The sequence below is a fragment of the Cyanistes caeruleus genome, chromosome 4 (assembly GCF_971803275.1).
Source record: "Cyanistes caeruleus chromosome 4, bCyaCae1.hap1.1, whole genome shotgun sequence".
Taxonomy (NCBI): Eukaryota; Metazoa; Chordata; class Aves; order Passeriformes; family Paridae; genus Cyanistes; species Cyanistes caeruleus.
This window is the reverse complement of record NC_141704.1, coordinates 55,385,528-55,412,968: the sequence shown is the minus strand read 5'-3', so window position 1 is coordinate 55,412,968 and position 27,441 is coordinate 55,385,528. Positions and strand designations below refer to the sequence as shown.

At 43.7% G+C, this 27,441-nt stretch overlaps 2 long non-coding RNA genes across 2 annotated transcripts; both read left to right on the top strand.

The window, feature by feature from the left end:
* The first annotated feature begins 4,237 nt into the window (after nt 1–4,237).
* LOC111937439 (uncharacterized) lies at nt 4,238–6,243 on the top strand. The gene is made up of 2 exons (XR_002868628.2): nt 4,238–4,963; nt 6,044–6,243. It is a non-coding gene; the product is annotated as an uncharacterized LOC111937439 (long non-coding RNA).
* An 8,121-nt stretch (nt 6,244–14,364) lies between these two features.
* LOC147653651 (uncharacterized) lies at nt 14,365–24,290 on the top strand. Its single transcript, XR_015285633.1, has 2 exons — nt 14,365–14,668; nt 19,295–24,290. It is a non-coding gene; the product is annotated as an uncharacterized LOC147653651 (long non-coding RNA).
* The last annotated feature ends 3,151 nt before the right edge of the window (nt 24,291–27,441 follow it).

The following is a 27,441-nucleotide window of genomic DNA, read 5'->3' as shown; positions in this document are numbered from 1 at the left end:
AATTTAAATTATTTAATTACCCATTTGATTAAATTACTGGGACTTTACCCAATGTCATGCAGTTTCCTGCTGAGTTTTTTTTTTTCTGGCAGAGCTCAAGCTACATGTGCACATCAGGAAAACTCTCCATAGTCATGTAAATGAGATTCCAAGCAAAATACAGGGTATGGAAAGGTCATATCAGTATATGAATAATGGATTCATTTTCCTTTTTTATTAAAATACATTGGCCTTCTATCTCTAAGCACTTTGTAGAGCAAAATGTGCAACTACAACAAGTAAGGATACCTTAAGCAGTTTTCTATTAAATAGAAGTACTCCATACTGTCCCTTTTACACAACATACCTTGCCTTACACCTGCCTGCCCTGAGGTGGTTGTGCAAAGTGTGGTAATGGGGCCAAATGTCTGCAACTTTGTGTAGGGATTTGAGCACAGCTATGAGGCTGGCACTGGGCTCTCAGCAGCACCTGTAGCTGTGCTCTGCCAAGAGCTGTGTGCTCACAAGGGAGAGCACACCCGGTGTCTCATGTTCTGCTTGCCCTAAGGATCTTCCTGGAGGATGCAGGGGTTAAACAAAACTGCAACAAGAGTAATTGGAGAACACAGCAGTGCATCTGACTGTGCACTGAACTGAACCGGTTATCACTGTCCTTTGCTATGTATAGACCACTCAGAAATGTGTCAGCGTGAGGTGAGATTAAACACAGACATGGAGTCTAGTTCCTCAGTTTGACAAGGATCATAATTCTGCCAAACAAGAATCAACTCAGTTAGGGTGAACAGTGTGATTACCTCAATTTCTACTACTACTTCTTTTTTTGAAGAAAAACTGACAAAGATATGTCTGCACCATAGTGATGGAAGGAAAATGAAAAGCCAGCATGGCCAAGAGAGAATCCATAGACAAGAAATACCCTAAACATTGATTTCACTGGAACAGCAAACATGGAAATCACTGCAAAGAACAGCAGCTATTCCAGATGTTCAGTTACAGAATATTTATCCCAATGCATCATTAATCAAAATGTTTGCTGATTACATGAAGGTAGGACTAAGGTAAAGAGGTTGCAAATTCTTTCCTATTGTGCTTCTCTGATCTGTAAGTATTTAGGAACCTGGAGCTGTCTGAGCCACCAGGCTGGAGGCTCTAAAGGGACTTTCCTGGCGGCCAAAGATTGTTCTGTCAATAAGAGAGAATTCTGCAGAGTCTCAGGCTGCCTCAGTTATTGTTGCTTCTTCCTAAATCTGGTGAAGGCTCATTTGATTTTTTGTTTATGTGATTTTCTATCAGTGATTGATATTCTTCTAATAAAATACGCAAACCACTGTCATTGTGTGTCTGAAGTAGCAGCTGGTTTTGCCACAAATCATGCCTGGCTGCCTGTCACAGGAGTGCTTGTGTTCGTCTCTGTTCTGATTAGGTTTTGTTACCCTCTCCCTTTGCTGTCTGTTCTGTAGCTTCACAATGCAGTGATCTTCCAGGGCATCAGGAAGTTGTCTTAGATCTTCAGCTTCTGCTTTCTGTAAACACAGAAATCTTCTCACTTAATTGTGATTCTGGATTCTTCCGTCTTCTTATCACACATGCACCACTTGGGGGTTTGTGACTGTGATCTGCTGAATTAGCAAGAACTGTGCTAGATTTTTCTGTCAGTAGGTGCTCCCATAAAGCATGGACCATGAAATTCTCTTACTGTTCTCTTTTTTTTTTTTTTTTAGGTACAGTTCCATGTAAAATGTTTTCAAATAGATTTTGTGCAATTTTTTTTTCAGTGTTTCAGGACCAAATAAACGAATCAAGGCCCAAATCCTCATATGATGAAATTCTGTAACTGTACTGCAGATTGGGGAAGATACAGAAAACATGAGGCAAACACATCCAAGATTAACTATGACAAGAAAAAAGGAGTATTGCTTTGCTTATAAACTTACAAAGTTTTGGGCAGGGGAAGATTTAATTTGCTTCTACTTTTTATTTGGGTTTGGAGCTGTAGTTGACTTTTAACTCTGGATTTTACTTCATGACGGTATTGCTGCAGGGAAGTGTAGCACGAGATACTTAATGCCAAAGGATGTGTGCTACTTTATTTTGTTGTCATTTTTGTAGCTTTCATCCAAGGTCACTTGTGTCATGAGACACCTGAGTCCAAGATTTATTCTGTGGCACGAGATTGCCTAACAGTACGCTAACAGTTCATAATCTAAAGAAGTTTTGAAGCTATATTAAAGCACAGGGAAGCATTTCATCCTTCTCTGAATGGTTTCTGTTTCACAACAGAACTTTGTACAATAACATTTTCTTACTTTTTTAAAAATATCCCCCTTTTGGTTGAGGAAGGAAATAGAGGGCAAAAATCAGAACTGTGGACCTTTGAAGATGCACAGATGAGCAGTAGGATATGGAATGCTGATAGGTAGGTGACAAAAAAAATAACACACTACTGTTACGGTACGTGCTGCAACAAACCCATGAGAGTGACCCGTGCCCTTGGGGCCCAGAGGACACTGCTAGAGATTACTGACAATAAAAACGAAGGGATGGGTCTTGTTTGGGTACCCAAAGATGCTTTAGGGATCCAGGGACAAGTGCAAGATTGGGATAAGGGCAGAGGGTTAAATGAGGAACAAAAGGGGCGGCTCTGATGGTCGAGGTCCAATAGGGACAAGGGAAAGTGGTGCAGGGGAGTGGCTAGAGACTGGGAGAACCGATGGGATAATGGGTGGAGCAGTGTGGCAAAACAGCCAATAGGGGTAAAGAGAAGTGAGAACATTCTAGGAAGTATACATAAATGGTAAATGGGGGCTGAACAGGGGTGATCCAAATTTTTACAAACCATTGGAACAGCAGAACCCAAAAGGTATTAACATGTGGTTGCAAAGGCCTGTGGGAATAAGGTTTTCCTCACCCTAACTTAGAGGGGTGTCTCTCCTCTCTTGTGTCATCCCTTCCAGGGTTGAGGCATTTTGGTAACAGGCTGCTGGGCATCCAGACACTACCTAATTTTAGACATTTAATTTAGATTAGGAAGAGTATCTTGTTAGGTTTTTGTAGGAGAGTGAGGGATAGCCAGAGTTGTGTTCCTAAGGCATCAGATGCTTTGATCAGAAATCACCCTCTGGCAAAGCCTGCTTCCTTCTCATAAAGCAGGCTCAGGGAAATGAACCATCCATGTTGGGTGGATATGTGAGTGCGCCCCTGGTGGATTTATTTTGAAGGGAAAGAGAAACACTTAGAATGATAATAACCTACAGTAATTAGAGAAGTCTCCACATCTTGTTTGCTGATTGTGTACAAATGGATAGTCAGTTTTGCTGATGTTTGTGCATAGGAGAGATTCTCAAACATAACTAATTTGATGCATATGCTTTGTCTTCCCGTGGAAAATTAGAACCTTTCCTTGCCCAGGAGCTGAGCTGTAGCTCTTCTTAGTGATTGAAAGTGTTTTATGTTGCTTTAATTGCACCATTTATCATGACTTTTTGGTGCTTTTTAATTTTGCTTTTTACTGTGGATTCTCTAACCCAAGTGGTACTACAGTGGTAACCTAAGTGGTACTACAGCATTCAAGAAACTTGGGGGCCATTCAAGTCAGCACTTCATCAGTGCTCTGAAAGGTAATCTATGAAAACAAAAGCTTTGGAAAAAGGCCATTTGTTGTGATGTGCCTCGGGGAGGCAAAGAGTTACTTTCAGATAAGCATTGTCCCACCCCAAACCCCTTGTGAAGGGCGGCACAGGAGTTCTGATTGGGTTTGAGTCCCTGTGGGTTTCTCCCTTGTTGTGTTTCTAGTGGTCCCTGACCCTGAACTCCACCCTCAAAGGTGGAGACCCTCGGGGGTTCTGTCCCTCAGAAACCCCTGCTGTGCCTCTGTTCGGGGCTCTCTGTTCTGGATCTGAGTTTGCTCCCATGCTGAATAAATGGTTTCATGAACCGGGAGCCCGTCTCGTTGGTGTTCCATGCTGGCCCCAGAATCCTGCTGCTTCCTGGATGAGATCCTGAGGTTGTAGACTACAACAGCCATTGGTGTGAAGAGCTTGGAACTCTGCAGGACAGAAGCACCTAAAGGTATGTGAGGTTCTCATTCTGAGTTAGTGAAGGTATTGAGCCTCTGGCCAGGTGGTGTCCAGATCTGTCCTTTAGAATTCAGGGAAAGCCCTAAAGAAAAGAAACAGAGTCCTTGAAGGAGTATGTTACAGAGCTGAATTTTCTATCAATTTCTATTATTATCCTTCCTTGAAGACTTAGAACCAGAACTTAGTTCAGGTTAGAAGGGAGCTTAGCTGCCCAACACACAGCCAGCTTGGAGATCAGATAAGACTGCTCACAGTTTTATCCAGCCAGTCGTTTTGCTCTTTCTGTAAGATGGGCAGGGGAAATTTGAGGGTATAGCAGAATAGCTTGGTTGGCCTGTGTGGGCAGAGATCATTAGAAAGGCAGGTGATTGACTTGTTCAAAATGTGTTAATGGCAATAATCTTGAATGAAGTGGCTCTGCTTCCAGCAGAGGATAATTAGCCTTTGCATTTGAAAGGAAATGAGCAGGAAAAGCAATAAGCATTAGGCATGAGTCCCACTACCATGCAGTTTCTAACTCTGGAAACCACAGCTTGCTTCAAGGAGTGTTGGCTTCAGTTGCAAGGGTATGTCACTTCCTCAGAGCAGGCCAAAACTGAAGTGTGAACTGTAGAGTTCTGTGGCATCACAAACTATAGAGCTGTGGGGGAAGGGAAAGTGTAAAGGGAGAACCCACATGAGAAACCAGTGGCTGTTTGGACTGCAAAGTGTCAGCAGGTGTCTGGTACATTCTGCTTGCTGAGGGAAGCAGGTGGCTTATTATTCACAGGAGGAAAGAAAAAGAAAAGATCTCTGTGACAAAAGTTCCGGAGAACCAGATGAACAGAGGGACCTCTGGAGGTTTCAAGGAGATGGGTTGTTCTTTTCCAAGAAGACAGAGCATTTTGGTAAAGGAGAAAAGGCTAGACAGGGAAATACTGGCTTTTGAGGGCTGTGAAAGACACGTGCAGGCATTTAGTTTGTGTTACTGTCAGGGAAGGCATGGGCACATTCCTGACCTGAAACTGCTCAAAATATAGCATAGAGATAGACTCAGAGGCAGCACAACTGTCTGTTGTGTCTGTGTCCCAGTCTCCAGTTTTGCTATCAGACTTCACTTCTTTGCAGTGATCCCGCCCTTGCAGGTGCAGATACATACTGAATATACTTATACAATATATAATTAGTATAATGTTTATTTGTACAATGTATTGCCTCTTTATGGATGTACTGAAAAGCCACATAGGAGAGACTGGGCTGTGGAAGGCTCTAGATAACAATGTCATTGAGGAATATGTATCAATAATGTCATCAAAGGCATTGAGGAAGAGAGGATACACAGGTAGAGGCAAGTTTATTGGAAAGCTATTAATACAGCTAGAGAGCCTGTTCTTTCTCCAGTTTAGAACTCAGCTGGAACTCCTAAATCCTTAGTGTCACTTGTGGGGGAAACGCTTTCCCTTTGGTACCAAACCGAGATCTCCACCACAAAGCTGAAGCCTGCCACATGTGGGTCCAGCCAAGGGACACGTGACAGGGACAGTGTGGAAAGAGGGAAGGGAAGGGAAGGGAAGGGAAGGGAAGGGAAGGGAAGGGAAGGGAAGGGAAGGGAAGGGAAGGGAAGGGAAGGGAAGGGAAGGGAAGGGAAGGGAAGGGAAGGGAAGGGAAGGGAAGGGAAGGGAAGGGAAGGGAAGGGAAGGGAAGGGAAGGGAAGGGAAGGGAAGGGAAGGGAAGGGAAGGGAAGGGAAGGGAAGGGAAGGGAAGGGAAGGGATGTCCGCGCTGCTGTCCACGGTGCTGAGCTAGCTGCGCCGGGGCTGCCTCTGTTGTCTTCTTGCTTCTTCTTACAAAGATGGGCTACTCTGTAATCTTCTTGCCTATAACATTGTCATTTCGCAAATGGTGTGGCCTGCTGGAACCCAGGGATTTTCACTGTGGCAGGTAACTCTGAATATCTCCACCTAGAGCCACATTTCCTGTTTCCTCACAGAAAGCTGCTATTATGGAAATCACTGTCTGCTAAGCTGAGCACAGTGGGGAGTTCTCAGGAAGATGATTCTTCTGAAAATGCCTGTGAAATTCTGCTGAAAATGTCTACACCAAAGCAAGGAGTATTTCCTCTTGTACCATCCCAGCACATGTACTGACAGAGTTGCAAAACCTGAATACTTAAAATCCTGACTGAACTGATGTGGCTGAGCTTCTGTATGCTCTTGATTACAACAGCTGATTGCCTAGAACTGTTCACAGTACCTAAAAATATCTGATATATTAAAACTATCAGCAGCACATCCAGCATATAGTACTGAGTGCCACCCACTGGCTTGAAATATCTTTTTCACCATGTGCCTGACTTGATACAGGAGCCAGAAAGCAGGAGAGAGACAGGAGTGACTGAGAGGAAGACTGTCCCTCATTGCTTAACTAACATGTTGAATTTGTTTAGAGTTCAAAGTTCTCAGGTACTAAAAGCTCTTTGTGAGGTGTGATTGTTTAAATGGTGCAATCTCTCTGATGGTGTCAAAGTGCTGCTTTGAGTCCAGCAGTTCCTAGGAAAGCTGATAACAAAGGACACTTCTATAGGTTTTATTACATATTTCTGTCATGGTGCTCCGTGTTGGGTTCAGCTGTACCATTCTATAGGTGAGTAGCATTTAGAAATGTAACCTTTTTAGAATAAGATAGATTTATTTTTGACTTGAATGTGTTCTTGGATTTCTTCTGGCAGAGTATGTTTGGTTGTCAGGCTTACAATCTCAACACCCAGCATCACCTTGATTTCCTAGACCAACTGAGCATCCAAGGAAGGAATGTGTGAAAGAAAAAGATCCTAGATCTCTAAACACTTTCTATGATTTCTGATGCTGTAACTTATGTCAGTCATCCCTTTTGGCACCTTTCTGAAAAGCCATTGTTAGTAGTCTAGGACACTTTTCCCTTCTGTTCCTACAGATTGGGTCCTGTTTCAGTTTAATTCAGGGAATGACAGAATGCCTTCAGAATGCCTTTATTCAGAATGGCAAAGCCTTGGCTGTAAGAGTCACAATGTTGATTTGCAGCCTTTGATATATAATAGCTTTATTTCTGTATGTGTTGTTCCTTGCACTTGTAGGAAGAAGATGATGTTTCATCTACAACAATCTTGCTTTCAACATAAGGGCTTATCCTCAGGAGTATTGTTAGTGTGGGCCTTTTTTGTGTTATATATTAGATTTCATGTGATTCTAGAAATCTCTGCTTCATTTTTCTCACATGTTCAAGTAATGGCTGTATAAAGGAGGCTACTCATCTTGCCTGTTCCAAGCAAGAACTCATTTCAGCAATTGATGTGCCATCACCCAGTCTTTGCCTGCAGGACTCTGTTCTGCACAGGGAGAGTCAACCGTAGAGGAAAAGTTCCAGGAGTGGAGTACAGCCATTTATAAACCTGTGACAAAATGCAAAATGTGTTTCCCATTAAAAGTTGTGCCTGAAGATGCCTAATGTATAATTTTTCATCCTGTGATTTGCAAGAATGATGTACATGTGATTTTTTTTTCTTTTTTAATAGTGTTCATGTTAGGAAGATCAGGTCAGGCAGATTTCAGTTAGCTATCAAGATGATTTTCATTCTGTATGTCACCAATTTGTCAATTTTTCAGTCCCAAAAGGCTAAATTTTTTATTAGGTTTGATTGCACAAGCTGATAGGCACAGGTTTATTTTCCCTCTTCTTTGCAGTATTCAAAACCTTGTTGATGGTAGTTGCAGGAAGATACCTGATAACTTCAGACACCACAATGTAGTAAGATATGATTGTCTGGCAAGCTTATTCTGTCAAGTGGAAGAGAACTTTGTTAGAACAATATCTATTACGTCTCTGTTTTGAAATACTTGTTTTCTGACTGGATTATTCATAAGGAGATTTTAGAGAGACACAGTGGTCTCCTCCTCCAGAGCTATTTACCACCTAATTTCACTGGTTTCTGGTGTGCCTAGACTGCAGGGAAACATATGATGTGCTTTTCCTTCCCTGCAAAGCAGGAAATTGCCAATTGTGCATTATCGAAGGATGAGAGTTTGATGGAGAGCTCTCTCTGTGCTTCACTGTGATACAGTTATGCAGTAAATTTGCCAATGGCTTCTGCTGCCCAACAGAATTCACACCCTAAGGCTGTGTAGCAAACGTCCTGTTTTTAGAGCACATGTCTAGGTAATGTCTCTGTGATCTTCAGAGGCAACAGGTTAGCTGTGGCAGTGTGTTCATCCTAATACACAAGGGGATAAGGTAGCTGGCCCTGCTTGGAGCAGAACATTGGCCTAGATGACCTGGAGACCTGCCTTTCCATCTTAAATCGTTCCATGATTCCAATAAAGCTGCCTGAGCATGTAACCAGATTCAAAGGTGCTTTGTACAAGCGGTGCTGGAGCCATTGCTGCAGCTGCCCTTGGGCAGAAGTTTTTCTCCAAGTGCTGCCTTCATTTCTTCTGAGGAGCTTGGAGGCACTCAAGAGAGACAGTTTTTGGGGACTGTGGTGTGGTGTGCAGGCATTGTGCAGTCTGAAGGCTCCAGCACACTGCAGTCCTGACAAGCCTCTGTCTCCCTGAGTCCCATGCTTGGTTCACTGCTTGCTCCCATGGATGTGGCTGGATGGCTGCTTTTCTGCAGGACTTACTCTGAAGAAGAATCCACACAGCCAAACAGAGCCCTGTTGGGCACCCCTGGTGTTTTGTGAAAGGCTCAGGCATCTCCAGGTATGAAAAGCTCATGCCACCTGTCACCCCACCTGGTGTTCCATTGCTCCTCACTGTGAGTGGGTTTTTCTCTGGGCTCCTCACAGGGTTGCTGGTTGCACAAGCCAGCACCAATCTGTGGGTCAGTCCTGCGTTTTTACTGGGATGCAGGTTTCACATGCCTCTTTCCACTGCTTTCAAACAAGATAAATAACACAAGACTTTAACCTTTATTTTCTACAAATTGCCTTTTTCAGTGCCGTATGCCATGAACCATCCCTATAAACAGGGAGGAGCTGAAAGAACTGGAGTTGCTTTGAGTTATATGAAACCCAAGTTTGATTCCAAACAGTGACATTTATAGAGGCAGGTGGCTTGTTGAGTAGTATGCTCAACTGCAAGCCATGATTCTAAATGTCAGTCTGGGAATGCCATAAATCCTATCTAAAATATGCTGAGGTCGGTTTACGTTTCAACATGTTAGCCCAAAGCTCCTCAGACAAGAGAAGAATAAGCAGCGTGGGTGGCATAATTGTTACTTTTTTAGATCCCAAACATATGCTTTTAGCAATCAGGACCTCATAAATTTTCCCTCAATGCTTGTCAGTGTTGCTTAGGTTTCCAGCTAGGGACTTTGAACTCTGCTGGCCCTTCTCCAGAGCTATCATCTTGCTTGCACTGATGCCTGCAGTTTTGGGGGTCTACTGAAAACACATCTGAGGAAAAGAACACAGCCTTTACTGGTGAAAGACAGAACTTGACAGATAGGACTGAGACTTGTTCCCATTTTAAATGGGCCTTCCTTTACTCATCACCCTCTCCTTTCTACTTCCACCCCTGCCTCAAGCAGTGGCTGTCCTACAGTTTGGTCCTTTTGCATTTAGCCTTTGGCAGCCTGTGCTGCTCCTGTACTCATTTCCTCTACAAGTTTCCAGCCAGGCTGGGATTTGGAAATCCTGCTCACCCCCACAAGAGGATCTGTGTGAGCAGTGTCACCAGATTTTAAGGCTGTTTGCTTCAGTGGCCCATTCTGACCTGCAGATAAGCCTCTGTGAAGCCTGCTGAAGACAGGCTGCTGCAGGGTTTGTGGGAGTTCTTCTCAGGGAAAAAGGTTTGAATTTGTTTTGATTTCATATGAATTTGTGGTTTTTACCACACTTAAAAATCTTTTTTTTGAGGGGGGTGGGCTTGGGGTTGTGTTTTTTGGGGTGTTTTATTTGTTTTTAACAAATAAATAACTCCCATGTATTGCCCATTATTCAAAGCCTTTTGACTGGTGTCTCCTGTAGTCTGGGCTCTGATGGATTCTCAGCAGTGCCTCTTAAGAGGTATCTCTTACATTTTTGGCGTGTGTCTGATGCAGAGGAGAGGGGGCAGAAGTGGGACATAGGGTTGTTTGCAGAACCCTAAACACATTCCTTCAGAAATCTTTTTTCCTCCTTCTGCTGAAATCAGATTTCACCTTGGTAAGTGCAACACTGTAGCAGACCCACCACTGGGATTTATGTCATCTTTACAGAGGAAGAAAAATTGCAGCAAGAATGATGTAGTGCTGCAGCTTTTCAGTGTGGTAAATTTAAGGCACTCAATTTACACCATTATAACTCTTCAAAATGATCTAAGAAAAACACCTCTGCAGCTCAAACTTTGCTTACTTCTCAAGTGCTAAGATTAACCTTTTGTGAAATCTTCATGTTAAACCTAGCTGCATTTTGGCAGAAATTTAGGGAGGAGAGAATGAAATGGTCTGGAAAGATGATCATGATTTAAGAAGCTGTTCTCACACAAAGCAGCCTCATTCTTTTATTTCTATTTATCTTCCCTGTCTTACAGAGAACATTTTTTGGCTATCAAATCACAATTATTTAGATCTCTCTTTTGTGTGACCAAGATATTGTCAGCCAGTTCCTGGCTTTTAACTGCTTGATTCTTAATATTTTTTTTTTAGCATTGGTTTGTGTATAAATTCTTACACTTAGTTTTAGGAGAAAATTGAAAAAAACCAGCTTTCCCAGCATATGGAACCATATGTACCCTCACAGGGGCCAGCAAAATGGCTGAGCTATTTAGACTATCTAGCAGAGATCTCTGCTTGAGTTAAGAGTGTGCAGCCAGAGCACTGAAAAGTAGTTTTCTCTGGCAGGGTGGTCTGCAGCCCACGTCTGTCAGTGACTGTAGTGAGTGGTCAGCAGCTCACCTGCAAGAGATATGTTAAACATCACATTAAATGCAAGTTAAAGGTGGAGTATCCTGTTTGAAGAAGAGAGGATGTGCTGTGGGTTTACTGTGAGCCACTGGGCTGTAAGGTTTGGGAACAGTTGGTCTTTGTGACCAATAGAAGAAGGTGGGTCACCTTCTTTGCAAGGGATTTCTTCAGATCACCTTTGATTCCTGATTGTTGCTGTGAAAGAGTGGATCCACAGGCATCCCTCCTGTCTCAGCTCCTGTCCATCATTCTCTTTCTTGTGAAGATGGTCACCTTCCTCTACCTGCACTATCTAGGTGCTGTCACCATGAGAGAGGTGTCACCTGTGCATGCTGCTGGTCTGTCTTATGCCACAGTGACCCCCAGAAGCAAAGAATTGCAGAAAATGCTTGGTCCTTAGTTGTGTTTTAAATTGGTGGTGGGCTAGTAGACCTTTTAACTCCAGAGGCCTGATCCTGCTGAAATTTTACTGTTTCCTTGTTGTCTAAAGATTGGTCATGTACCAAGTACATTGTTCTGCAGTATTTTCGGTATTTCCTTAGAGATGAGCAGCTGAAATTAATGTAGCTTTGCCTAAGCAAAGACAATAGAAGGGACTTTTTGGCAGTGCTAACCAGGGCATTGCTGGTAGCTGTTTTTTAAAAAATACAGAAAAATAAACCCCAAACCAAACAAAAAACACCCCAAGCAAATACAAAAAAAAACAACCACACAACCTTAACTTAGGGCAGGTTTCTCACTCCCTTTTTCTGTCATTCTCCAAAGTCTGCTGGTTGTCCATATTGCCCAGCTGGCAGCTCTGGCCTTCTGAACTCAGCAGCCTCTGTTCACTGCAGCCTGCAGGGCAAACAGGACCTGCTTGTGTCCCAGAACACTTGCAGCATTGATCACTCCTTGTAAATGGCGCTATAAACACCCACCGGGGGTTTGCTGTGTGATGATGCCCTGTGTGAGCACAGAGATCCCTCCTCCACACTCAGTGGGCAACTGAGGGCCTGGTGCACAGAAACAGATGAGTGTGAACTGCTGGCTTTGGGCACGTCTCTTTTGGATTGTGGACAGATTTCCAAGGCAGCAACACATCCACTCCTGGGATACAGCTCAGTGCTTCCTTTCAGTGTTTGAAAGCCTTGCTTCGAAGAACTTCTAAATAAGGCAGGCAGAGCCTTTCTTAATATTAGTGAAACACTGCAGTTTTCCCTAAATTCATCTTCCAAATGGCTGGGCTAATTTTGCTGGAACTCTCTGAAAAATATTTAGCCTGAGGCAAGCATATTACAGGGAAAATTTCTGCCTGAACACTGAATGTTTGACAGTTGCAAGCAACTGAAACCAGGATCTTGTGAAAGGGAGTAGGAGGCAGATTTAACTATTTCATCTGTGCCAGGTGTCTGCCTGTACTAGCATTTCTGGCTGGATACATAAGTAATATGTACAAGTCCATAATATATCCTTTCTTCTTAGGAACCAGTTTTATTCTGGTAAAACTCATTTAGGTACAAGATCAGAAACCTAGTATAACACTGGAAAATCAGGCTCTATGGATGTGCTCTGTGTGTGGTATCAATCTATTTGCAATGTATATATAAGTAAAATTTGTGGTGAAATGAGAAAAACAAGCTGCTTGTATATCATCAGGAATGAGCCCTATGTTATGCTTAATATTTTCCAGAGACAAATGTGGTGACAGACTTATCAGAAACACTGGCTGAAATTAAGCTGTTGGTCCAAACATCCTCATCATCCTTTATCCTAAAGCCAAAGCAAAAATGAGATGTCCCAGTGGGTGTGGGCCATGGTAACATTACTTTTTATCATTATTATTATTATTATATTCAGATGTTGGTTGTGTTTACAGTTATAGTGCTGGCAGATGGACTCTATTAGAACTGCCAAATCTAATCATCTAGCCCCAAATCTGATCATATTACTGAAAACACAGTCTGGGATTTTACAGGGGCCGGAGACAAATTGGCTCCTTCTTCTTTGCCAGCTCATCTTGCCATATCTATTTCAGAGTGGGGCACATCTATTTTATTGAGCCTCTGCCACTTGCCCTGGGTGCTTCTGGCTGGCTGTCAGGCAGACACCAAGCAAAGTCACTGGCTTTACATTCTGCAGGGAAAACCACATGGATGTCCTTATGGATTTGGCAGGTAATTGAGCTCAGGTTCACTGTGCATGAAAGATGAACAAGGGCTTGCTTTTCCATTTTGGCATTCCATTTTTATTTTTTGTTGTAACAAGAGGAGATGTGGAGTTGAGGAGAGGTAATCCTTACAAGCCAATGTATGTCACTTCTCTGTGGCCAGACTGATTATTCTTATGTCCCAGGAACAACAAGCCAACAGCACTTGCGTGATGTATTTTTCATCCAAAGGGTAAAGTGGGCCCAGCAGCTAAACTGGGACGAAAAAAAATCCTTCAGGCAGGCCTAGCTGCTAGCACTTCAGTGAATTTCCACTACACAGACTCTGTTACTCTGTTCCCTGGGTTTGATGGCTCACTGACTGAAAATGAAGAAATGAGAAGATTAGCTTGGCCTCTTGAGAGAAAGAAATGTTCTTTGGAAAGCAAGGTAGATGCTCTGATTATATGCAAACAAGGAAGAGCCAAGGAAGCAGGAACCCCAAGGAAATTGCCATGTGGTAAAGGATTATTCTGATGAAATACTGTAGGGTAAATAGTGGAATGAAACTACTTGATCCTGTAGAAGGCCTGTTTTGACTCCCTGCAACTGAATAATAGACTCCCAAAAATCAGCAGAAACCCCCCAGTCCTGCTTATTAAATCTCAGGACAGGAGCTCCTGGGGCTTTGTAACAGTAGCCATTCTCCTGTCCCACAAAATAGGGAGATTCCAAAGTTTCTGATTTACCTGACAGGATATTGCAATGGCATTGGAGTCATTAGCCCAGCCCTAATTTAGGGAAGAGGATCTCAAATATCCCACCTGACTGCTAAAAACTTGGTCACTGAAGTGGTCTGTGGCAGCATCTCTTCTTTTTAGGCTGGCAAGGGCTGTTTCAAGTGGACATCCTCCAAAGGAAATATGGTCATTTTTTTTCCTTGGAGAAAACTGCTTGCAGACATCCTGGGGTTTCAAGGAAATTGAAATAGCTTTTTTATTAGCAAAATTATTCATTGCATCCTACCCTGCACTGTACAGTGCTTCTGACATAAGGAGCCTTGGAGAGGGGCTGTGGCTGCAGGCTCAGCAGGGAACACTCTCAGGAGAAGCCAAAGACAGCTTCTCCTCACAGCAGAGAGATGCCATGGGAGACAGGAATCAGCTGAATCCTGAAATTGGTGGGAGACAGATGTCAGGAACCTGTTTTCTGCAGAGATGAGATCTACCTTGGGTGGGTGCAAATGGCTTCTGACACAGTTTGCAGGGTGTCCCAGATTCCCAAGCACCACAGCTTGTTGTTCCTGCCATTTGTGGAGGCCAGTGGAGCTGATGCAATGCTGCCAGTTCTCCAATAGCAGCAAGACCCTGGATCCAAAGAGCCTACTCCATTCTGGGCTCAGGAAAAACTGTGATCTTGCTTTGAAAGTGGTGGGATTTTCCTGATCTATTCAGCTCAACAGCTGTGAGAGTGTGAAGGCTGGGCAGAGGGAGAGAGGAGGGTGATCCACAGCTGCTGCCCCTCAAGGTGATTTCTGACTCCTCAGTAAAGCTGTCAGCCTTCAGATAGGTGAGTCCTCACAGTTGCTCTTTCTGCCTTCCAGGTCTCAACACTGGAAGCTGCACTCTTTCCCTTCAAGCTGATAAGTTTCTTCTCATTTTCTTTAGATTTTTATAAGCACGTGCTCAACTCTTTCTTAATGGATTTAATAATTGATTTGCATTGATTTCGTACACGGTGTTTTAACATAATGTGAGAGCCAATCCATATGGGCTGAGTCAAAACCAGTGCTATGTGTGCAAGGGGAAGGTGTAGACAGTGCTGTCAGCACAGCTCACGGAGAGGAGCCACCTTCTCCTTTGCCCTAAGCAATGGGTATTTAGGTTTTGCACAACTAAGAATGAAGCATTATCTTCTCCTTAATTCTTGCTTGTTGCTACTTAGCTGTTGTCTTTTTATTTGAATGAATAAGCAGCTCTGAAGAGGAAATATAGCTGTTTGGTGTTTTCCCTTTTTTTTTTTTCTCCTGTGGAAAAAATGCAGGGTAACTCTGCTTAGATGTTATTTTAAGCAGCTTGTTTTTGCTGCCTGTCCTATGTGACTGAGTAAAGGTCGCAGGAAAGTGCATCCTTTTTCCCAGATTGCATGATGTGCTTCATGCTTTGGGCTATGCTAATAATTTTAATTTCTGGGACAGAAGGTAGGGCTAAAAAGGCACCTTAATTCCACTAGTCCTTGCTAAAGCTTCTCAGAGGAATTGTCTAAGCTTCCTCTGTAAACTGCATCATCCTTTTGTTTCATCTTGAAAAGTAAGGGCATCAACTACCCCGTGAAGGACAGCAGCACAGTCTGTTTTCCAGCAGAAGGATGGATATAACAGAGCTGTCAGTCCTGCTCCATTCTGAGTTTTTTTACAGTACCATTAAGCTATCATCTCTTCCATAATGCTGCTTCCAGTTATTTTGTATATTGGGAGTAGTATATGCTGGAGGGAAAGACTGCTGTCATTCAGGGAGACATGAACAAGCTGGATAAATTGGATGACAGAGGTATGAAATTTAAGAAGGTAAAGTCCTGCAGCTGTGAAATAACCTCATGCAACAGTACAAGCTGGCGACTGGTTGGCTGGCAATCAGCTTAAGCCAAAAGGACTTGGAGGTCTTGATGGACATGAAGCTGAGCATGAGCCAAAAATGTGTCACTTCAACAAGGAGAGCAAAGCACACCAGACACAAGGTGCAATAATGCCAACACAGCTGGCAGGTCAGGGCAAGGATTGTTCTCTGTTAAGAACTAGTGAGACTACACCTGGTTCTGGCTCCTAAAGAGTATTGATAATGGGAGAAATGTTAGTAGTGAGTGGCCACTAACATGGTCAGTAGGCAGGAGTTCCAATGTTCAAGGAAGGCTGAGGGAGATGGGTTTGCTCAGCTTTAGGAAGAGAAGATTCAGGTGGGACCTTATGGTTACCTTGAACAGCATAATGGGGGTTGCAGAGACAGCAGGGTCTCCCAGTCCCTTTAATAGACAGTGGTACACATCTACTGAGAAGATCAGAGTAGCTGGAAAGGAGTGGGGCTGTGGGACTTCTCTGGCTGGTTCCCTGTGAGCCCCCATGTCCCACCATGTGCCCCTGCCCTCCTGAAGAACCCTCTCACCACCCCAAACATCAGGTTATTCACTTGTCTGGCCCTGCTACAAGCAAAAGGACAAAGAAGGAGGGTTGGTGTAGACAGCTGGAGGAGAGGTGGGAACGCCTTCAAACTACCAGGAAAGGAGAAGCTGATGGATTCTTTCCCACCTGGGCACCAGCAGGCAGGTTACTGTTTCACAGCCCTCCCTGGCAGCAGACAATCTGTCATTTGCAAAGGCAATTAAGTGCACCACAAGAGCTGAGCAGAGGGAGGGGAGCACAGGCTCTGTGAGATGAATGTGACCAGGAGCTGTCGGAGGTGCTGGCATTGGTCCCCGAATGATGTCGGGGGAGAGAGCTGCATGGAGGTGCCTGGAGAACATCAGGCTTGTCTCATTTGCAGCCCAGCCTTGCTGAGCCATGGGAAAAGTGACACTCTTCATTGCTGCATCAGGCTTCCTTCAGACCCTGCCCAGCAGCTGCAAGTGGATATGGAAGGAAATAAAGAAATGAAACCTGAAGCCAGCCTTGGAAAGAAGGGGAATGCAGCCACAGTGTGTTAGTGCACTGAGAATGCAATGTTTGCCAAATACATCCTGCTGCTTTTCCACTAGCAGATGAACCACATGGAAAACAAGCCTTTGCTGTTGCTGTCAGCTGATGAGGTTAATCCTTTGGCTCCCACTGAGAAGTCTAGGGCCCGAGTCCCTGGAATCCCTTCTCGCTTGTATTACCTTGTGTTGCCAGTGTTGTTACAGTGGCTGTAAGCTTCCATCATTTGCATTTCCCCTTAAAAATAGCAAGGCTAGTGATGAGGAGACGAATGAGAGTAAAGGTTTCAGCTTGGTCACTTTTGCTTCCTAGGTAATGGTGAGAGAATTTTTTAGGAGGAAGTCAAGCAACTTGAGGGCAAAGTTTCATGAGATCCTTCAGACTGATCGTGTGCTCTGCTACCCTTTTGCAGGGGAAGGACACTCTGTTTTCACACTGACAACTCGTATAGAGTTGTATCTCACTCCTTGTTGTATCTCAAATATGCCTCTTCTAATAAATGGGAAATGAAAGAAATTAATTTTCCCTTAGAATCTAAATGATACTTTGGCCAGTGCCTCCTTCAGCAAAGCCATTCTTATGTAATAGAAAATACTGAGATTTTTTTTCTCTCTTATCTGATATAATGCATTTTTATTTCACAATAGCGTGGCCCAGCAGTTGAATTTTCAGTGCCAGTGTAAATAGTTCCTGCCTCATATTACCAATGATTGCATGATACTCTGACACATGTCTAAAGCTAATAAAGCCTGAGGAAGATCTCAACCTAATGAAAATGCATTCAAGGCAAAAATGTTTTGGACATATATTTGTTTCTTTGGGCTGCATTAGAGCACCAAGGGCAGAGTAAAGCTTGGGAGAAGGATAGAGCCCCCACAGCCTCAAGTCTCTGAAATGTTAGTGGACAAATTGCAGTACTGATCTGTATATTTTAACTGGGTCACTGAGTGAGAGCCATTTGAATGCTTCATGCTCTGCATCTTCCCAGTAATTGAAGTTTAAGGATTCATTTTAATGTTTATTTTCCCACTTACATGTTTGAAGCTGAGCTTGGAGTTATGAAAAAAAGAGGCATATCTCAATCTGTTTTGAATCTGAAACTAACCAACTGTCAGTATAAAAACAACCCCACATTATAACTTTACACATTAAAACTTTTTACATTGTGTTTTTGAGATGGTGAGTGACAAAGTTTTCACTTTTAAAAATTATTTGGTCTTAAAAAAAGAAACCTGTAAGTTCTTTTAAGAATCATAAAACAAGATGATTCCTCACACATTCATGTCTAAAACTCTGGTTGTTTCAAAGCAAAGACAGAATGTTTACACCGCTTCATCTGACCCACATCTCATCCAGCTTGTCTATTCTCTTTTTTCTTCTTTGTAATTTTTGCATCTTTTTCCAAAACATGGCTCCTAAGATGAGTCCTGTCACCTCTAGGCATTAGAATTGACAGAACCATTAGGAAAAGGAAAACCAAGAGAAGCTTTGTGATGATCAAGTGAGATTTAAAGCTGAGGGTTGGGCCTCCTGGTTACTTCTCCAGAGTGCACTCCAAACCCCAAAGAGTGTGATTGTCTGGCTCAGGGCATCCTCCCTGTGTTCTGGCTGTGTAAAAGGGGAATTACAGCTGCGAGGAACTTCAGCAAACTGAACCTCTTGACTTCTTTCCCACAGCAACCAGCACAAATGTTTCAGCAGCTGTGTTTCCCCTCCCTACACAGCCCTGAGGGCAATGCAGTTCCAGATTGCACTTTCTTGTAGGGTCTGGCAAAGCTCTTTCACTGGGATGGGGACGGTGATTACTGTGTTGGCTTCCCAGCAACCCTGAGCTGATCATGTGTTGAAGTCCTTATGGGAGAACAGCCACTTCCCCAAAAGAAGAGAACCAATTTCCATCGACAAAGGGCTTTGCTATGTAAAGAAGCAGCTTTTGACCACTGGGAAAAGCAGCTTCAGATGCACTTGGCATGCTGGTGGAATGGCTCTTGAGGCAGTGGGACAGCCTTAGTGAGCAGAACTATCGGGAGTGAGTCACTGATGGCAAAAAGTGGGATTGTTGGGATGGACAGAATGAGGAGAGGCTGTGAAGATAAGGAAAAAGCAGCTGAATTAGCTTAGAGGTTCAAAGCAAATGGCAGTCTTTGAATGACCAGGCGAGAAAAGCAGCTTCAGAAGCAAGACAAAATGATAGCTGGACTCTAAAGAAGGCCAGTAAGTGAATGATATGGATTTTATTGCAGAAATATGCAGCAAAAGAATGTAATTATAATCATGATTTATTAAAATGAGCTGGGAAGCGTCCCAGTTTAAAGAAGCTTTTTATAGAGGAGGCAGCCCACATATTGCCTATCCAATTAACAAGAGAGATTTGTGGACATAGGATGTGGGAACTGGCAGCCACAGGGTGAATGGAAGTGTGTCTGTAAATCACATTTTGACAAGTGAGGGAGAAGGCCTGGCTCATCACAACCACTCTGCTGTCTCTGTCTCTTTTTCTTCCAATCCAGAACTGAAGTGTTTGTCCCTTCAAACAGCTGTCCTGCCTTTGCTTCTTTTGATGCCGTGAAGTTCATCAATATTCATCAGAACTGGAAAGAGAGAGACTAATTTTCAGCAGAAGCAGCTGAATGACACACTGGCAACACCAGCACTGGCAACAAGGGCAGGTCCTTTGCCCTTTGCTGTCTCCCACCCTGGACACTTACCATGCCACCACGGTGCTGCTGGCTGGAGGAGGTCTGCCAAGCATTTAGATGTGATGCCTGCACTAATCCTACCAGCTCCCAGTGAGAGCACAGGAAAATCTAAGCAAGCTTGCAAGGTGATGGGCAGATGCTTTAAAGGGTGTGCTGTTGTGTCTAGCCTGTTGGCAAAAGAAAGCCTTCACAATTCTTTAGAGAACTTGTCAACTAGCTAGTTAGATTATTTTTTGTTTGTAAATCAATTGTTATGGTTATTTAGTTCTTAAGTAGAAATTAAGTTTTTTAACCTGTGAACTTCTCCAATGTTCTGGTCTGAGCAGACCAATTCATGTTTTTCTTGCTCTATGAAGAGGCTTTGTAGCTATTAAATTTGATAAAGCATCTGCTCTTGTTTTAGGATTTTCTAATGTTGTTTGCATGTTATGTGCACAGCTCTGTATTGGGATAAGAGTGTAAGAGGAGCTTAGAGCCTGTTTCAAAAGCGTTGCTGTCACTCAGGGCAAAGGCAGTTGTTATGGATCTGCAGAGATTTGTCACCCTGGGAAGAGAAGCTGTGGGAAGTGTTGGGCAGAGACGCCTTGCAAGACAACTCTGTCACAGCAGTAGAGACCAAGCCAGCTCTGAAGCTGTGGTTGCACCATTCAGTGCCTTCACTAGGCAGCCATGGTGAGGTGGGATGGTAAATTCAGGAGCTGCATTTAGCAATGCCAACCCGAGCCCACAAGACGCCTGCTCCTTGTGATGGTTTTACTTGCAGTGGTTCCCTTCAGATTTGGGGCTTGGGACCCTGCCTAGACTCTGCCAGTGTCCATGGGTGCTGCATGTGGATGACTACTTATTATTCCCTGGGCAATGACAAATAACTTGGCTTTTGCCAGGTCTGGCTGATCTGTGCTGGTTGTGGCAGATCAGAAGTGATTCCAGACTTAACACATCTGTTCCTTCATCAGTTTGCCACTGCTCCCTGCCGAGGAGAGAAAAATCTCACAGCTGAGCTTGAGAGCAAGGCAAACACTTTATTTCTTTACTACAAGTACCATATTTTTTTTCAGGAGGCCCTCTATACCAACCAGATGAAGACATTTCTTCTGTGCAGTCTGTGGCAGTCCAAAAACTGATTTCCTCTTGGAGTTTCCAGTGAAATTGTTGTGCCCTCAGAGTGTAGCTAAGTGAGCTCAGGTAGCTGCTGTAGGTACCCCACAGTCTGAAGTTTTACATTAGTTATGTACTTACCTTACTGGACTCAAACTATTCATGGGACAACAATATTCTTCTCCACCTGAAAATATTTATCAGATGGAGATTTCCAGAATTCTGCATCCATAAATACAGAGACAGAAATGGTTAAATCCTTCCTGCAAGTGTCTGATTTTTAGGAATCTCATTTTGTGAAGGGCATGTAAAGCTTCTGCTTTTTTGTGTGTGTTTTTTTTTTCTTTTTGTCAGATCCATTTGCCACCAATCCAGATTTGCTATGGATTTGGGATATAAATGTGAAACTGACCCAGCATCCCTGAGATTTGCCTGGTTTTGTGTCTGAGTTGGACTTGCCTTTGGCAGACAGGCACTTGCAGCTGATCCAAACCCATTCAGAAGCTCAGCAGATGCTTCTCTGAGCCTCTTCTGTTTTTCAAAATGGAAACGAAGCATAACAGCATAAAACCAGGTGCTTTCTGTGCTGTCCTGAATTATGGATTTTATTCTTCGTGTTGGAACACATCTGACACATCTTCTAGTTTATCATTTTCAAACGTGACAGAGTGTAAAAACACCAAGTCCTACCTGACAAATGGTGCTGGGTCTCCAGGAACTGCTCTTTTTTTCTAAGGCTCTGGTCCAGTTCTCTTGAACTCAATAGCAATTGAATTAAATTGAGGGGGACTGAATTCAATCAGCAGCGAGTGAGGGCTCTGTGTGCTCCAACACTGCAAATGAAACTGAAATTAGCCATGGACTTTGCAGAAACCCTGCACCCTGCATTATGCAGGGAGTTCCAATAAGAAGATCTTAAAAGTCACTTTTAACCTAATTCTTGAGGAAAATGGAGCCCACATTTTTGAGATTAACCATCAGAGGGTGTTTTTTACAAAAAGTTTTCTGAGGAGGCAGACCCCTCCTTTAATTATCTGGTTGGATAATATCAGCATGGTTTTGTTTTGTTTCCTTTAAAAAAAAAAAAGGTTCCTTGAAAATGGTAAAACCATTGCCACCATGCCTGCAGGTTTGCAAAAACTCAGGGAAAATGGGTTGCCATATCCCAGATATTCCACAGAGTGTTTGGACATAATAATGTAATGATAGGTTTTTGCTTTTATCAAGAATGATCACCTTAATACTGAGCTAAAATGCTAAGTGGAGAAAAAACTGTTATTGTCCTGACTGACCTAGATCTGGCAGGATTCTTTGTTGTCTGTGGCTTGCATTGCTGAAATTGTTTTCCAGCTTCCAGAACTGTGGATTCTCTGCAAGCTGAGCTCGGGCAAGGAAGGCCAATAGCAGGAAAGTAAAACCTGCTGCAAACCCATCTGAAGGCAAAGGGCTGGCAGCAACTTACAGGAATGCCACTGTTGTTTTGTTTGCAGTGATTAAAGGTGAGCTTCTTAGCCCTGTGCTAAGGGATTTCTTGCCTTTGAAACACATTTAGTTAATTATTGCATCCTAATTCACTTTCTACTGTGGAATAAACCTTGCTGTGGACAGCAGAGCATAGGAAGCACAAGATGGTGCTTTTCCGTGGCAAAGCTTCAACCCTGGCATTGTTTTTTTGCAATGTTAAATCGCAGAATCCACAAGGGAGGTGCCATAATAGCAAAATGTTGTTAAAAGTGATGATGTATTTTATAAGGGCTTCAAGCGCCTCTCATAATATTTGCAGATAATCTCAGTTTGCCGATTTGTCAAGGCATTATTCTCCATCTGTGATAGCCAATGATAGCCAAAGAGATTTTTAATCCATTTTTATCAACATTAGTGTGTTCATTGCAAATATGTTGAAAAAACAAAATGCAAGCATTAAAAGCAGTGTGAAGACATTATATTGTAATTCTAGCATGGGCTCAAACCTGCACAACTGCAAATTAAAATGTTATGGTCTTTGTGAGGTGCTCCCACCCAGGGAGGCAACGATTTAGCTTCAGTTAAGCACTGTTAAAGTGAGAGGTGTGGCTTTAAAGCCTGCCAAGAGGGAATTCCATCCTCTGCCTCAGCCTCCCTGGCCATGATCCTGCAGCCCCAGAATGCAACAAATGGTGGAGAATGCGGGCAGCCAGCGAAGCACCAGGAGAACAGCAGGACCGGCTCCAGACACCTCGTAAGACCCTGGCTGATGGCTTGAGAGCCAGCGAGACCCCCGCCCTAGAGAGGAGGACTCGAGAGTGCCTGGCAGGGAGGCTGGGTTGGGAGTACCTCGGAGGCATGGGGGAAAAGGGCTTATGGGGGGGACCAAGACCAGGTCATGGAACAAACATCTAACATCACCCAACGAGACATATTATGGATGGTTTTATTTTTTTTATATACATGGGAAGGACCTTTATAGATGATATTAACATTATGGACGATTATGGATGGTATGGCTCTTCCTGTGGACTGGATTTTGGCTTCAGTGAAGTCCCTCTTTTTTTTTTGGTGTCTACCTCCCCATATCTTCCCCTCTCCTTTGCTCCTAAGGGTGAAAAATGCCAAGATGGCTCGGGGCTGCTGCTGACTCCCTGTCACCCCTGTGTCTTTCTGCCATCCCATCCCCTGTTTTCCTGAAGGCAGGCAAGGGATGGAGAACATCCAGAGTGATGCGGGTCTGCTGCCATCTGCCCGCCGTCCCGTGTCCTCCTTCACCCCCTGTCTTTCCACATTCCCTGTTCTCTGTCCAGGAAAATGGAAATATCATGCTGTCCTGGACCCACCCCCTTCCCATGATGGCCCTGGCCATGCTGTCTGGGATCCCTTTTTCCTGCCTTACTCCTTTTTTTTGGTCCCCTAAGCCTTCCCTTCCCGCAGTAACTTCTCCTCTGGTTCTACCCCTTTCTCTGGCTGCTCCACCCTGGGGGCTGTGCCTTTTCCATCGTGGGCAACACCTCCTCTGGGGAAATCGAAACTGTAACCCAAGCTCTGAAGGCAGACCTTTCACCAGGACCATCTGGAGCGGTGGCACCCACATGTTCGGGACAGAAGCTGAGGCTGAGCACCAAAAACTCTGCCCCTTGTAAGAGGAGATCAAAGAACTGCACCCTTCCTAAAGGAAAATCAAGAACTGGAAGAGACTGAACTAAAAAACCTTTGTTTTTATTAACTACCACCACTGCTTAATTTTCTTGGCTGTTGTCCGAGAAGTGTTTGTTTCTAATTTTGTTTTTGTTTGTTTGCTTAATGTGTTTTGTTGTTGAGTGCTAGTGTCTTTAGTGTCCCACAAAGCAAGGCAGGTGCTTTGTGTGTGTGTGTGGGGGGGTGTGTGTGTGTGTTGGTTTTTCTATGGTGTAAGTTTTAGAAACATCCTAAGCTCCTGATCAAAATTTAATTTAAAAAAGGGGCAGTTGTGAGGTGCCCCTGCCCAGGGAGGCAAAATTTTAGTGTCTCCCTGAGAATCAGACTTTTTGATATTGTTTTCATAATTTCTAGGCACTGTCCCAGGAAAGTAACTATAAACATAAGTGTTTATACATTCCATTAAAGATACGCTTTTTGATGGACATCTCTCACGGCCAATGTGGTTGGGAAGGTGGTAACCTGACTATCCAATCCCTGGTCGTGGTTGGAAACATATAAATACTGAAAGAACAAATAAACTTCTCTTCTTCTTTCACCACACTTTGAGCTGAGTCTGTGTGAATCATTTTGTGTCCAACAGTGACAATTTAGTTTCAGATAAGCATTGTTAAAGTGAGAGGCGTGGCTTTAAAGCCCAGCAAGAGGGAATTCCATCCTCTGCCTCAGGGGATGTGCCCTGTGAGCCCTGGAAGAGTTGCTCCACCTTGGACCTCTTGTGGGGTGGCAGCCCAGGGGCTCTGATTGGGTTTGAGCCCCTGGGATTTCTCCCTTGAAGTGTTCTTATTAGTCCCTGACCTTAAACTCTGCCCTCGTTCTGTCCCATAAAACTCACCACCCTGCCTCTGTTCAGTGTTCTGTCTCTGGACCTGAGTTCGTTCCTGTGCTGAATAAATGATTTCCTGAGCAGAAACCCATCTCCTTGGAGTCCCACATCAGTCACTGGTAACTGTAGCCTCCCTGGACATGATCCTGCAGCCCCAGAACGCAACAGGTTTTCACTTTAGAAACACAGGGAAGTGATCTGCCTTTGGACACTACTATCCACACATCTTTTGGTATTTTATTCTATGTTTAGTGATCATGAGACAATTTCACGTAATCAGGTGCATAAATGAAAAGTCAGGGGTTGCAATTAGTCATTTACTCATACAGAAGAGGCTACCTGAAAGCACATGGCCTTAGACCCACAAATGGCAGGCACTTTGCTGTCCCTGGAGAGGAGAAAAGCAGAAGTTTAAACCTTTTTCCCGTCGCCTGGATGCAGACAGACATCTACACACATCATTTTCCCACAGACTAAGCAGGAGCCACTTCAGCAGTGCAACAGACGTTCCTTTAAGTAACAAGTGGAGAAAGACAGGGGGGCATGAAGGAGGCCTCTGTGCTGTGCCTTAAAACTTTTGGGTACTGTATTGGTTTGGACAATAGTGATTCTAAGTGCTTTTCGCATTGCACATTAGCACGGGGGATCTAAAAGAGACCCAGACCTTCCACTGGCACATATTTTGGACCAGGCTGTGTCCTCACAGCATCTTCTCCTGAGCTGCACTATTACATCTGGACACTAGAGAGCTCCTTGTTCCAAAAACAGTTCAGCAGTGCAAGAGGAGGCTCCCTGAGAGGCGCTTTCCAAGCAGTCCCCCCTTTCAGGGAATTTTATTTGGTTTTTATTTTTGTGTTAAATATTAACATCCTCAAGGGAAAGCTGTCATTGCCAGAGCGATGGCTGCAGGTGTAGCTCCACACCTTCTACCTCAACTTAGATTCTGCAGTTGTAACTTGGAAACTAATTACACAGATAGCAAAAAGTAAATCAAATGCTGCCAGCTTGAGAATTATAATTAAGTTTTCCTTGCAATAACAAACACACTGGATATGTGATTTATTATGACTATTGCTGTATTAATGATAGTAATGGTCTATGTCATGCACCTATGCAGAGTACATGTTTTCATTTAAATTGCCAGATTACAGTCCCAGATGCAGAATGAATTCTAACTAGCTCTCTGCAGTCAGTCTGCTGATAACCTTAAGCCTTACAACACACAAGCTATTGCCAAACACTACTCTATTAGCAAGCAATAAAACAGGATGAAGACTGGGTCTACTTTTTTTCATTAGCTGTGTTTGACCTGTCCCCCACTTTTGCCTTCACCCTATCAGTCTCTTACTCAAAACCAAAACAGAACCCCCTATGCTGTCACTGTAAGGGCATATACATTCCTGTTTTGCAGCCTCTGACACAAGCACAGGCTGCTGCAAGATGCTATAGAGCAGTAACAGTCCTATTTTATCCCCACAGGGATTTTGCTCAAGGGTTGATTTACAGCTGATCTTGTCCTGAGGTCAGCAGTGGGAGGGCACAGGATTTTATTGGGAATAGCTCAGGATATCAAGGCAAGTCCTGTCTCGCTCCCATCTCAAAATCCTGGAACACAAAGACTGAAAAAGTCAGTATGAAAACTTCAGAAAGGCTGGGGAAAGCTTTGTTCCAGCTTCTGGTGCACACTGTAGCCGTGCTTGGCCAGTGCAGAGAAATAGCTGGCACTCCTGGGACCTGTTGAGAGGTGAGTGTCTGTGCTGCAGGTGGCACAGCTGGGAGACCAGGCTGGCACAGCTGGCAGGGTGGTGCCCAAAGTTGGAGGCTTGCTGTTGCAGTTGCTTAGTGACACTTTCAGCTAGATGGACCAATTCATTATGAATGATTATGTTCCAGATCCGATTAGATTACTCGCAGGCAGTCTGACAGGGCAAAAATAGTTATTGCTGTCTTTGCCTGGATATTTAGGAGGATATTCTGCAGGAGTGAGTCAGATCTGACTGGGTTTATGTAGAAAGCCAAGGAATCAGTTTTGAGTTCTGAGGAAGCTTCTCTTCCAGGACAACTTGACCGTGTTAGTGACAGTGAACTGAATTGTGCTGTGAACATCTTGTCACTTAGTTTCCAAAACCAGCATGTGACAATGATCACTGAAAGATTAAATCCACTGTTTGTTTCTTTCTTCTTTTCAAGCCACAAATGTACAGATAGCTGGAAAGAAAGAGGAGGGAGGTGAGAGGCTGCCCTTTGATTCCTCTGAAATCCTCTCTTCGGGGCTGTGCTGGGTGAGCCTTGGCTGAGCCCTTCCACAGCCCATGCTCTGGCTCCTGTACACGCAGAGCAAGTCCCTAGCACGGCGCTTACCAGCTATCCTCCAAATTGCCTTGAGCTATCTGGAGGATTCTCTCCTACTTTTGTGAACTGAGGGCTCATAATGATAGAAATTGTAACAAAATCCAGCAGCAACTTGGTGCTAACAAAATGAAAGGGTGTGGTGAAGTCAGAGCTAGCAGTCTCTTGCAAAACCCCATTTCTCAGAGAATTGTGTTTTATTGTTTCCATCCCTGGGAGCTCACATTACACCCCAGCTAAACCTAGCAGGGCACTGTCATTCATCAGGCAGTTTTATGGCATGACAGGAGTCTGGAAAATTAGAAACCAGTTAAACAAATTAAAAAATTTAATGGAATCCTCTGTCTGCATCTTGCAAAAGAATAAAGGAAATGCCTTGGGATATCTTTTTCTCATAGGGAGGATCATATTGGCCTCCAAAAGGCAACAACATCAAGGTGGCCACTAGAGAGAGAGAAAATCTTGCAAAAATTTTATGGAGGAAATGAAAATGTGATTCCTGTCAAGTCACCCCTCA